This window comes from Larus michahellis, chromosome 9 (genome assembly GCF_964199755.1).
Source record: "Larus michahellis chromosome 9, bLarMic1.1, whole genome shotgun sequence".
NCBI lineage: Eukaryota > Metazoa > Chordata > Aves > Charadriiformes > Laridae > Larus > Larus michahellis.
In genome coordinates, this window is record NC_133904.1 from 49,687,747 (window position 1) to 49,702,526 (window position 14,780).

Below are 14,780 nucleotides of genomic sequence, written 5' to 3' on the forward strand. Positions count from 1 at the left end.
ACATTTTAGCATATACGTGCAAGTGTGTGCATGCAGGAATGCAAATCAGTAAAAGCTTCAGAGTTTATCTAAAATGCTAATAGAATTATAGAGCTCCCAACCTATAGAGCTTCCAACCTGCAGAATAGATGGTGCTCATCGCTCCTTCCCAGACACAAGAAATGTAGCTACAGGTCTCCCTCTTTTTCCAGGGACTGATCTTCACTTGCACTGTTGTTAGGCAAAGAAAACAGCCTTGAATTTTATTGAGGCTGAGGGTCTTGCTTACATTCTTAATCTCTAGAGGTGTTAATTCCAGATGTGGGGGCAGTCATTCTCTTAAGCACTTTTTAAACATTTGTAATTTTGTCATGTATAATCTAATTTAACAGTTAGAGCATCCTTCCATATAGCAAAAGGAAAGAGACAAAACCAATCAACTCTCAGCCATATTACAGTGAACAGAAATGAAAATGGGAGAAATCTACCACAGCTTCCATGAAAAAAACAGCATGGCGAAGCAGCAGCAAGCTCTGCTACGAGCAGAAGGCCATGCTGGGCAGGAACGGCTCTGGAGAGGAAGGGGAGTAGGGAAAAACACCACAGCTGGGGCTCCCATGTGTTACCTACTCGCCTGAGGATCACATCCTTGTGTGTGTACACACAGCATTCGTACACAACTCTACCATCAAGTAATGAACTGCTTCTGTTCAAACAGTGCTCTAAATTAAATCACTTTTCAGGCAATCTAATTTGACAGATCTCCCTCCTCATCGTACGTAAACGACATGTTCTTTGTTTGCATGGTGCAACCGGAGCAAATGCCAAAATGAAGTTTGACAGTCTTGTTTCTGCTGCTGTCTTCTACTATCTAAGTGACTCTGGGCAAGCTGTTTTTTTCAGCATCTACTCCTCATTCGGGCAAATGGGCACCTCCCCATCCATGAATACTCTCAGGCAGTTTAACTTAGTAACATTTCAAAGTAAAATAATTTTAATCCCTCCATAAGAGCTCCTGAAAATCTTACATAGCAAAGATTTTGAGTGGCTCTGCATTTCTGGCCTCTCTCCACAACAGGATACAAACCTGTTCAGACATCACAACTGCCAGGATGTCACTCGCAGCATGATGACACAAGCTACACAGAACCTGATCTTGCCACCTCTATACAATAGAAGTCCTGCCCCAACCATTCACGTGTAAAGGAGGAAGGGAGGAAAAAATGAGGAAGCTTATCTAGAAAAATGTCATCCCACAGATCAGATTATTCCTGAAAGCTACACTGGTGAGCCGGGCCTGGAAAGGCTACAGATCCCCCCTCACCTCTGCGTAAATCATCAGCTCTCTTAGGGCCAGCAAAGTGCTGTTAAAGCACCTGAGCTCCTTTAGAGAAGGATCCTGCAAGGCAAATTAAGAACTGGAAAGCATGTTTACCGAATAATAGTCTGAGGTGAATTTTAGATCTCTCAAGAGGCTCCAGCCACGTAATTGCAAATACTTGTTATTTTATCTGAACCTCGTAACTCGGACTTGCAGTGATTAAACTAAAATTCCCATCCCAGATCTGCAGGAGCACAAGTCCTAATAACAACTGCTAAATCTCAATATTACATTCAGCCACCTTAGTAATCTGTTTAAAAAAGCAAACATCTGCAATCACATTATCAACCAGCCAACGGGCTGAAATCTCCCAAGGGTTTATATTGCATTAGAGAGAAATTTTGCTTAAAAGGGAAGCTTATATCACCAGTATGAAAAATACCCACCAAAGAAAGCAACTATGTGCTGTAAAACCTAACCACCATAATGAATAGCAACCTTTTTTGTCTGTCTTCACTGCCTGAACAATTAAAAAGCTTACAATGGATTATCGCCCTCCTAAATGCAGGTCCAGTCTGTTATTTAAAAAGATTGCTTCAGGTTTATCACAATGAGTGTAGAATTCTTTGTTTGTGGCAAGCACAACTAATACAACAAATGCCCTCGCATTCTTAGGTGGTACTGGTAAATAAATAAAAATAATCCCCAAGACTAACACAATCCCCCATATATCATCATGATAACAATGCTCTGGAGCATCTTATGCCTGCACACGTCATCATCCAAACAGCACCAGCCATCCGAGCGAGCCAGGGCAGGTTTTCTTCTTTAATGAATCAGAGAGAGAAACCAAAAGTTGAAGCTGATCTTGCTGAACGTTTTCAGGTGGCTGAACAGAACCCTCACAGCATTCTGACACATCCACAAAAAACCAGAGGCAGACTCAGTTTCACATGGCTAACTGCATTGCTTGTGCTTCAATTTCTAGCGTCAAGACAAAGTTTCTTTGGAGGAACTACAGCAAATTTCTTTCACTGCAATCAGTCTGTAGAGGCTACTGTTGCCAGTGGCAGCTTTGGTCAGAAGAGGGAAACTTGATGGTTTAGGGAGAAGTTCGTTTCAGAGTAGATGACAAACACCAAGACCTCTGATGTATGGAAAGGTGGGTGGGAAGGGAGAGGGGCTGTTAGGGCAGAAGACACAGGGGTGCTGCTTTCCGCACCTCACGTCACTAAACAGTGTCATTGCTCAGTGTTGCTGCTCCAGGTGGGGTGCAGTCAGGTATCTACTGCATGATGGTCCCTGTGATGCTCATCTGCTGCACAGTTTGCCAGGGGGGCTGGCTCTCAACTCTCTCCGCTGCACAATTTGCCTCTGTTATCACTGGCAGGGTCTCAACTCTCTATTTTAAGCAAAGTCTCACCACCTTGGTGGTGGCTTGGTCCAAATTACAGCAAGCTCAGCAACACCACCAAATGACGAGTTTAGCAATCACTACCTTTCAGTGGGGCTAGAGGCACTGTCTGTGTGTGCCTACCCAAATGTGAGGTCATGTGGCTTGGACTAAACCTTAGTGTTTAATGTAAATTGGATTACTTTACTGAAGGCACCTGATATTTAACTTTTATCCCAACCACTTTTCTGTTTTTGTTGGAAGCTGAAGTTGCAGTACACACAGGTCAATGGCCAGATCCATGCCTAACGCTTTGTTATCGTTTTGATAAATTACACTCATTAACTCTACTCTTTCTTCTGCTGCAATTTGAAAGAAGAGTTGGACAATAAAATAGTTAACTAGGACTGCAAAGCACATTTTCAAGGACTAGATTTTACATCTTCAGTTCTCTATTGTTTTTCAGTGACTGAAATACAGAATGAGGGGGCTCTACCTAAAAGAAGAAATTGAAGTCTTAAATGCACACTTAATTGAGTACAATTACCCACCAACTCTTTTGAACATCCATCTAAAGACAGGCAGAGATGAGGCATGGAGAGAAGGCACAACAATAGCTTTTTATGTAACAAACTTTAACGTTTTTGGTTGGGAAGCAGTATGCTTACGGCTTTGGAAACACTCTCTGATGCTTGTGGTTCCCTTCACACTAGAAATGCACCAACAGTAGAAGGGATGCTTACAATTAAACAATTGTTAATATATTATAATTAATAAGTACACATGGATTCAAGTCTCAGCATTAAAATTTACATATGACAAAATATGGGGTTGTTTAGATCTAGGGTTTTAGTTAAGCATGCTGAAAAAGACAGATCAGAACTCATTCTGGCTTTCAAACACCCTCAAATGTGGAATTTCTCATGTACACAGAGAGAAATTATAAAAGATGGAGAGATGTCCTGTCAGCAGAGGACAGAATGAGGAGTATTCTGGGCAGGACTGTAAATCATATCCTGTTACTAACTTTTCTTGAAGTGGAAAAATTCACTTCATCTCCCTAGCGCAATCCAGAGCTCTGTAAATCAGGTCACTTTGGATGTGCTACGATTCCAGACCTTGCACTACTACGTTAATCTGCTTATACTCCCCCACTGCCGCTAAGACCTAAGCCAGTTGCCTTTTTTAGCCCTAAGACTGGCCCATGTAGTCTGGTATAGCCTGACACGACCCCTTTCCTCCTGCACCCATTTTGCAATTGGTCTGCAGAGGAGAAGGGAAAGGAAGAGGCAAAGGACACTCATGTACAATATTTGCGTTTTCTTTGGGGGAGCTACTGGGCAAACTCACTGATGGGATGCTGTAATGACAGTTCTCATGGTGCTATTTCATGTCAGCAGCTGGATTCCATCTGTTGATATTACTCACTAGGTCTTGGATACTCTATTTTTAATATTTTTTTTTTGGTCCTACAACAAAATTTTGCCTACAGGTGCAAATTACCACAGCTGTGGGACTCTGCAAAAGTCAGGTATACAAACAAAAGCCCTCAGCCCATATGCTGTATGTGTTTGTGTGCATGATATTTTTTTAAGCAAAACATTTTCAGATCCCTTATGAAAAATATTTAGGAAAGACGTACTCCCTTTTATTCCACTGAACCAGATGAGTTTGTTCATTAAAGACACGCTTTATTCCTTGCACACCGCAAGCTCCTGCTCAGCAGGCATTGCTGGCATGTATGATCAGTATATTCACCCTGCACAGACCCCAGTGTGTTTCAGCCTCCTTGTCCTCCTGCCCCACAGGCCAAGTTTGCTTACAGAATAGCTCCTTAAACTTTTTTTGTGATTCTGTGATTAAGTAATATCTTCAACCTTTCCCTTCACAGCAGCACAGCATCACTGAGGTTGGAAGGGACCTCCGGACATCGTGCAGTCCAACCCTGCTCACAGCAGGTTGCTCAGGACTGGGCCCAAGCGGGTTTTGAATATTTCCAAGGATAGAAATGTTATGACCTCTCTGGGCAATCTGTTTGAGTGCATTTAAATTTGAAATTCGCTACCCACAATTATCTCAACAGCTTTTGTCTTTATAATTAAAAATGACCATTAGCAATGTCAGCATGTAAAGATCACACAGAGATACCCTATTCCTTGTCTGCCCTTGTGTGAGAATGGTGCCTTTCACCCCCAAGTCAAACCTCTCACATAAGACAGAGGATTGTTGTTGCCAGTCTTTAAAGGAGTATCTTCATAATTAATTTGTTTTAAAACAACATCCATATTTCCAGAGCACATAATAGGACTGAGTCCACCGTTTACTTTGCCTTTTATCACTGATGTTTGGCATTTTCATTTCAGTGCAAACATTAAAAATATAATATCTCATGACAGTTTTATTTTCCATTTTTTATCATACTTTAATTTTGTTATAGGCCTGTCTCTAATACTCATCCTTTTAAAGTGTAAGTGCTATCTGATCTTCAATGCAGACTAATATTAAAAGAAAATTACAAACTGCTTTAGGAGATAAATAATCCAAACCAACATAAGTACCTCTGCACATTTTGGTACCATATACTATAATCTTCCCACTTCCCTTTCTTCCTCTACAGAGCCTGAAATTAGCCTAAAACACACACAATGTTGTAATAACAAGAAACACTGCTCTGGCTTCTAGTCACTGTAAAAAGAGATGACTCTGCTAAGAGCTGAGAAACATTACTAAAAGGTTAAAAAAAACCCCACTTATCTGAGATTGGCCAGCATAAAAATGGAAATTTATTCCAAGCTGACAGATAACTTGACAAAGTAGAAGCAAAGGAACCCAAGACAGAGCTTGAAGAACTCTATCTGCAACTAAGCAACGCTTTGAATTATGTCCTTTCATTAAAGTCACCTGCCACAGTCTGCTATACAGGTAAAATCTGAAGGAGCTGAAAACTTCAGCCAAGTTATTGAGAAGTTCCAAGAGAACTTCATGGTCAGCACAGCACAACTGCTCTCAAATACCAATATACTTGGCATAGTAATCCCTAAATTTTGTTCATAAACAGTAATATTCCATGTTAACAGGAGCCCATGTTTAACAATCTATGGAGGAAACAGGGATTTTCTAAACTATGGAGGTAATCTCTTCCCTTGCTTTTGCAAAATTTGCCAAACACTCCCTTGTAGGAGACATTGCTTGAATGTCAAGCTTGAAGTTTAACACCCTTCTCTATCCGGAATTAATCCTGCCAAGGATCTAGTCTGTGCTCCGTCTGTATTGAGAGACTATAGCCAACATCGTAATGCTAGTTTTGGCATCACCCATCTAATGCACACCAATCCCCACCTTGATATCTTCTGTTCTAAGTCATTTGGCTGGGGTGTGAAACACGCTCCCGTAGGCAATTAACAGAGGCCCATGTGCCACAGTCCTCTTATGTCCACAAAACGGACAGGTACCCTCCAGTCCTTACAACTCTAATTTGGAAATAAGAATTTCTTTAAAACAGTCTAGCAGCAGATGCAATTTGTAGGAGATGACTGAAATTTTACTAAGGATCTGTCTAGAAGATTATGACAGATGCATGACCACCGCAGAACACTTCAGGTGGAAACCAGCTTCGGCCTGTCCCTGCCTGGGCAATGCCGAGGAGATCAGGACCTCAGACCACAGATCCATAGGGAAGTGGGAGGGAGGCAGCCAGAGAGACAGAAACACTTCAGCTGGTGCATCACACCAGCCAGCTAAGGAGATTTTGTCAATATTTCATTTATTTGGAGAGGGAAGAGAATAAAGTTTAAATAACAGCCTAGCTTTTAACTTTTTAATAAAGCCCCTGTGACTCTTGGGATTGTATCAGCCTAGATCAAGGTCACCTTGTCTTGATGGGTTTTGTTTTTAGACACAAGCCCGCTCTTGTGTTCAGTGTTCCCTGATGCTGCAAAGGACCAAAATGAGAGTAAGACCCTATTGTAAGGACAATTTTATTCAGGCAGAGTACATTTAAACACACGCAACAGCTTCTGTTCCATGCTAATGGTGCCACAGTTTCACTGTCTCATCTCTCTGTCAACTTTGTGGCTGAATTATGGTTTTAATATCTTAGTCTCTGCTATGACTATGATTTATTCTTTGTTGTTTTTCTGAGCTGTACTTTAGAGTAATATATTGTTAGCGACATTTTAGCTGGTTATAACAGCGCATTGCAAAAGAAAATCTCTTCACTCTTACAAATTATGTATATCTATGGCTGTACATGTTCTAAACATGTTCAGAATTTGTGAATATTCCAGAACATTTCAGTAGAAATTCCTGATAGAATAAAAATACATCTTTACACTTCATTTTTTTAAAACCGGCAGCACATTCCAGCCTAACGCTTTTCCCAGTTTACATATTGTCATCACAACCTCCATTCAAAATGTGTCTTCCATCCATTGTTTACAATTATTTTGCTTTAAATATTTAATGATAAACACATAAAATACAATATTACGTGAATGTGGCCTATTTCATAAACAATTCCCAAGGGACTACACAAATGCATACAGCTTAATACATATATAAGTATGCAGCGGATCAGAGTCTATATTATTATTATTCACAATTGAGAGAGGACTATAAATGTACATTACTTTTCAAAATTCAGGAACAATCTAGCAGAGCCTTTTAAGTTGAGCTATCACAGGAGTCAGCAGGTGTTCTATGAATGAAGAATTTGAAAGCTCAGGGCCTCATAGTTCTAAGTGTTCCTTAGGTTGAAGAATTTATAAAGGTAAATAGGTGCAAGAAATAATAATGGAAAATTCCATTTAATACAGGACAAAGAAAGGGCTGATGTAGGTATATTCTTAATGAAGGGAATAAAGCTTGACAAGGAGCTGACAGATGAGTTGAAACCTTCAGTTCTTCTGGGTAGATAACTTGCCCCAGCTGAATCCATCTGTGGTTTGTGCAAATCACAGGGGGAGAAAAACCTGTCTTTTCCAAACCAAGCTAAACGTTTTTTCCACCATACCTGTTCAGCCTCGATATGCCCTGACTTCCTTTCCATAGATCCAGCCTGTCCCACCGTCCTGCCAGCCAGCCCCACGCTCTTCCTCCATGAGCACTTTGATACTGAACAGAGGGTTGCAGTGACTCAGGAGATCATTTGCTGGCAGGATCGGATTTCCAAGCAAAGATTGCCAGGCTCTCAAATCCACAATTCAAAATGCACTGCAATGCGAAGATAACTAATCCAATTCTAATCTAGCTGTGGAGAGCTAAATTCTTAAAAGTTTAAAGAGAAAATAACTAAGGCTACAGGTTTTCATAGCTCTCCAGCTTAAGTATAATTTTTGATAGCGTATGGAGTTGAGGTAACCAAAATATAACGATGCTTTAATGACACTTTGCCCATTAGGTCATTAAGGTGATCAGTCCATTTGTTTTGGTTGATTTTAATTATCTTCTGTGGAGTCATTTTGGTTTTATACTGGTGTATACACATCACATCCCATGCTGTTTAATTTCCTTACAGATTTTGTTTGCCTGTTTTTAATTTCATGAGGACTTTTACTTCCAGGTGTTTAAATCAGCAATGAAAGAAAAAGAAGATTATCTTAGAATGAAATGGAATCAATTCAAGCTATATTTTAACTTTATGAGTGTTCATTTTCTTACACTGGCAATTCCCAGTCACCAATCTCAGGCAAGACAGCCCGATACTTTTAACCATATAAATACCATATTTTGAAATAACGATAGGCTTCTGCTTGTTATTGCTTAAGATTCAACAGAGGATGCATCGTAAATGGGCCTTTAAGGAAACCAATTCTATTATTCTTGCTAGCTGGGGCAATGACTACTGTCGTGAAAGTAAAATTACTGCCATTAAATCAAGAAACTAATTAGAATCAGATCATCAAGTTCATTTTCTGCTGGAGACTTGGTCTACTGGTGTGGGGTAGAACGATTTACTCAAGAGTAAATCAGGGCTGAGCCAAGTCCATCAGCTTAGTATATTTCTGATATTCACGCTGCCTGAAAGAACCTCAGCAGTTCAAGAAGGTCCACGGGCACTTGTGGTAGCCAGATCTGTGCGAGCAACTCCCACTGAGAGTAAGGTTGGTGTCCTCGTTTGAGTGACACAGAATTTATTTATTTTTCAGTAATTGTACTTTTCACTAAGGTCTCTTTTAATGCTTGGGAAAACTGCATTTTTAGAAGACTCCAGTGTCTGAATTTGTGAAAATATTTACTTTATGGCCAGGTATGATATGCAGGTTTCAAGGTCTCAGTGTTTCCGAGCTTGCCAGGTGCGGGGGTGCGGGGACGAGGAGGAGCGAGACCCAGGTACTTGGCCCAAGCTGCCAACAGGATTATTTCACACCATTCAATATAAATTAGAAAGTTCGCTGAGGAGTTTTTCTCTTCTATGATGGGTGTGATCCCAAGAACTCCGTGCCCCAGTGCCGGAGCCCTGAGCCCTTCCCTTCCTCCCGAAGCCACAGTGCTCGCAGTGTCCCACATTGGCTGTCCCGGATGGGAGTGCACAGCTTCCTGCTGATGGAATGGGCTGAGTATAATCCTCTTATATTTTATATTGGTATTGGGATCAATATTGGTTCTCCTTTGGTTTCCTTGTTTTTTCCCGATTCCCCTTTGTGGGTGGGGAGGGGTCATCGAGTGATAGAATAATTGTCTAAACAACAATAAATTATTGTAGGTTCTTCAAACCGTAACAGTCAGGAACACGCAGATCTGGAAACCTGGCACATGCCTATGTTTGGAGTCAAAAGGAATCGGACTCGAATCTTCCTCCACAATCCCAAGTGGACATGGAGCTTTCAGATGACTGCATCAAAACCAGAGACACTATTTTTGCTTTTCCCGTCCTTTTTCATTATGGAGAGCACTCCATTCCCAAAATCTGACAGCAAAAATCAATACGATATCAAATTGAAAAGATTATGGTCTGCCTATGCTCAAGCTGCTAAAATAGAAAGAGAATAAATCTCTCTAGTTCACATAACGAGACATTAACTACATTTGACAGTATTTGTGAGATACTTTTTATGCTGAAAATCCTCCTTCGTACACAGACATTGGAAATTCCCTGCGTGCGTCATCATTTAACCTGTCTGCCAAACTCAATGTCAGATTCCTGCTGTCTGTCTTCTCCTTCTGCAGGTGGCTCAGCAACTCAAAAGGCGCATAATTATTTCATAAATATCTATTAGTGAGCTTATGAAACTTGTGAAAAAAGCATAGGACTTTTTAAGTTCTGATCTTGTACATACTTGAGAATGCTGTGATATGGTGATTTGCTCCAAATGGTAACATAACCAATTAGACAACTTTGTGTTATCACAGGACCGTAATGAAAAAGCTAATGAATAAGAGGATGCATCTTGTCACAGCAAGAAGTGCCATGATTAGAACCCAGGAATCTCAGCAGTCATTTTGTCTGACCTTAAAGGAGTCATTTACTCTTTATGCCTTTGATTTCCCACCTATAGTGCGGCAACAACAACACTTATTTTACATGTCTTTGGAAAGTAATTAATGTTTTGAATGTTCTTCAAATTTATATAAGTTGGTGCAAAACGTGTTCCCATATGTATACTTAAGTGTTTTTAAGGACACTTTAGGCGTATGCATGCTTATATGCCTAATATGAACTCTTATAAGCTCTTATCTTTTTGAAGACAAAAAAAAAAAGCCTACCAAAACGCACATATATGAGGTCCATTCTATTAATGGGACTTCAGAGTTATCAATTTTACAATTGTGTTTTCTTTATAATTAACACGCAGTGGAGGGAATGATAAATTTACTTAATAGTTGCAGCATTATTCAACACACAGCCTAGTGGAACGTTCCACAAAGCACCAAGTGGTTTGTCTGATCACCTCTACCTTCCTCTATCCCACAGGAGCTGGAAACATCAGCTATGTTTCAAGTAAGCTACTATTAAGAATATGATAGCTTAACCAACACAGTGAAAATCATTATTTAAGATTACAGAGGCTATATTTATTGATGTCTGTCTTAGACTAGGATAAAAAAGTTCTCAAACATCTCCACACACATACACATGCAGGTAAGCAGCACAAACTGTTTGCCAAACTTCAGATTAGCGTCCATTTTCTAAGTCCTCAAACAGTCCCAGAAAATTAAGAGTTTTCTCCAAAAACACAATCACCTGAAACAACTCACCCCCTTACCAGTAAGAAAATGCTCAGAGCAACACTGATGTTCCTTCTTTCAGGACCATGAGATTTCTCAGAAATAAGCCCACCTTCAGAAGAGATGATAAAGATCTCAAAACAGTGTCCTCTGAACAAACTACAAAATCAATCCACCTTCTCCAGTAGAACTAATATTCCACCAATAAAGAATGAGAAGAAGAAAACCAGAAAGAGCCTTGCTTATATGACTTGCAGCATTTGTAGGACACTTCAATACTGCAATGACTAGTATCACAAAAGCTAGCTGAAGAACGAATAAATACTGTGTTTTTACAACAGATGGATATATGATGGGTTAAACAGAATGTCGATATGAAAAGCTGCAATTTCTAAATTAAGACATTTTCTGAACTGTCAAAACAACTCATCAGTTTGAAGTAAATTCTGAAAGATTCCCAAAAGAGTCAACCTATTACTGAAGAAAACTGATTAATAAGTCTAGTATCGATCTGCTCAAAGTGTATGACAACTTCACCTTTCCCTTTCAAAGCCCTCCCCACAGCAGTGCACTGGGAATTCATCAGGATGGTCCACGGGGAAATCATTAAGCAAAAATAATAGAAAGGAGAGAAGAAAATTAAGAAAATCTCAGTTCACCTTTTTCACATGAATTAATGTCATGTTTAGGAAAAAACCCCAACTTGTCCATCTAAGGGAACACATTATTCCTCAGAAGCACAATGATAAACCATGGGTCTCAAACACCAAATTATTTAAAGCATCTCCTTGAAGGCATCTACACTAACTCTGTATGGGGAAAAATTAAAATTAACTCATGCAAACATGTATAAAAGGATGCAGACTGTGTTAAAAAACACCACCTTTGTCTGTCTCTGAAAGCAACAGGATCACGCACTGGAACTTTCTTACGCTTAAGCTGCTGTTGCAAGCAGCACTGAATCTATTCAGACACAAAATACCAAGACTATTGCGAAATACATGATTTAGAGATTCAGTCCCATCCCATCCAATCTTTGGTTTGGGATCAGCAAACAGACAATTCCAAGTGAAGTACTTTGAGAAATCAAGAGTGGATCTAAGTCTAAGTCTTCTCCACTACAAGTTTTACTTCCTCTGTAAGAAACTACTGTCAAATGCCTGGTCTGTCTCCTCTGCACTCTTCAAACTGAGCACTTCCCACAGCTGTGTCTGTTCTGCGACAGGCCTTTATGTCTCTGGTGAGGAGTTCAGATGCTTCCATATAAATGGAAATATATATGTATGTACATATATGAATAGATATTTTATAATGCTGGCTAATGGAACTTTGTTGCATTTTCAGATGTTTTCCCATAAGGCTATTGCAATTTCTTGCTATTGTAAGGAGAAAGGACTCACAAGGAACTCTGCAATCTATGTGTGTGGTTTGCATTGAAATGCACCCAAAACACGGGAAGGTAGATGTTTGCTATTTACCACATTAGGATAGACAGCGAGTAAGAATATTTATCCAGCTGAAAGCACAAAGCAAAATTAGGAAGGTAGAGCGTAGATATGCTAACTGGAACCTAGTCTGTGCACTGAGGCTAATACCAAACCTTGGAAATGCAGCTGTGGCTCCTTCGCAATCACAAGTGGCAATTTCTGGTTTGCATCTCATCCTAAGGACAACCTTTCCCCAGGTTATGCTGGAGAAAGCATACAACGCTCTCCAGCAACTCACAGAAGCAACACATTGTACAAAAGCCTGGCATAAAAAGACACTTGTCATGCTTTTCACAACCAGGATCTTCACTGGCTATTTCTTCCCAAGTCTGACCAAGATGAAAGCGCACCTGCCTGCAGAGATGCTGCTGTGACCAAGGACAAGACTGCACTAGGCAGTTTATCTTTTTTTCACAAAAGATTTTTAGTCCTCTCTTCTCCACCATGAAGCCTAGTGAAAATGCAGCTAATTGTGGTTTCCTACTACCACCCGAAGCACAATTAACAACAGCTACCTACAAATATAGGTCTACATTTCCTTCTGTCTGAAACTCAGTGGACGCTTTCAACATTTAATTTGTATGCACACTTCTGATCTGCCGTGGACACCAGCCAGTCTCTAGCAACTTCAGGCAAAGATCAATCCATTTCTTAATTAGAGATCTGAATTAATGGAAACTGAGACAACCATTTTAAATACGGCAGGCCCTAAACAATGACTTCCTGAGATGCTGCATGCCCTAGAGCATTTCCTTCGTAATATTTTCAAACTATCCACTCTCATCAATGATTTATGTCATCTAGGTGCTACTTGGCAGTACTTTCAATGTGTGTGCTGATAAAGAAGAAAACCTTTATTGTACCTTGAACTGTCAACAAATGCTTTCAATTGCATTTGTCCTTCATATTTCCAGAGCTTAGAAAAAAACAACCTCAAACTACCTGCCTTCTCATATAGAATAATGCTTATGAGCATCTCATTAATGAGTCACATTAACTTTCTCCACCATCAGAATACGCTTAATTCCATTGGCCTCACACCATAATTCTTCAACTGGGTACTGAACCTCATTGTGACAGCCCAATTAGTTCTGCTGGCAGCGTTAATGAGATTATGATTATTTGAGAAACATACCTAGCAAGTACGAATTCTTATGCAGCCCTCTGGTTAAAAGGAATATTACAACTTTAATAGAAGGAGACATCAAAAAGCATTTACCCACACAAAGGAATTCAACAATTGTGTTTAAATTTAATATAACATATGATAAAGAGACGAGTTGGAGTAAAAGCCTGTCACTGCTTCTCACACAATATTATTTATGGCTCTATATAGGACCAACTCCAGGACATTAGCAGACAGAAATCTTAATACCTTCTGACACAACTGGGTTGAGCCATCTATTATCACCCCAAATCCTTTAAAAACAAATACTGGTTCAAATAATTATGCTGTTCAACATATTAACTTCCTAGGCACCAACAAGGGGAACCACAGTGATAAAATGACTCGTTTTAGGGAAGACCAGTGAAAAGATTTATCTGTATCCTGGGCTTCAAAACAAAAGCCTTTAATATTAGGATCACACTCTCCACTGAATAAATGTCAGAGAAATAAACTTGATAGAACAATATATTTTCCATGCTCTAAAATGATGAATTTTAAAAAGAACCGAGAACATGAAACTACAAAGTCTTTAACCTCTAGGGAATAAATTCAAATACCAACCAGGTCAGTAATAATCTAATGTCAACTGTTACCATAAAAAAACAGACAATGATAAATAATGAACTATCAAGCTGCCAGGGAGGTATTTAGTGGGAACTCTGAGGATCTGTGTTATTCTTAGTCATTCTGGGTACCTTGATTAGAATCTTAAAGAAAAGGTAATGTTTCTCCCAACCCTATTTCACCATCGTTTATAACCCAGAGTATGAAAACTGTCAGCCTACCTCTTAGATTCTTGCAGACACCAATCTTATTCAGCTTGGGTGCTTGCTAGCTTGTTTGCAACATCACTTTCCTGAGAAGAAGAACACAACATAGAGCAATCAATGAAAGGTGAATCTTTGGGTTGGAGAGGTTTAGTACACAATACAGATTTTGCAGATCTAAACAGCATATACTTTCTCAATTACATTTTCCTCCCTCCGCAGTGTTGACAGCCTAAGTCTCATTGGTATTCAGATGACTTCCACTTCCTGCAGTATGGATAACTGCCCCTTCCAACACCTCTCTGATCACTACTATAACTTCTATGGATGGAAAAATGTAAAAGAAACGTTTATCGTGTGTAAATTACTTTAATTTCTTGTAGCAAGCTAGATGAAAAGGGCCAGGACCAAGCAGTCCACTCTCTGCAGAAAGCAGTGAATGACTGAATCTTAAGACATTTGAACAGTATGCAGGCAGACCTGTTTATTCCGCTTTGCT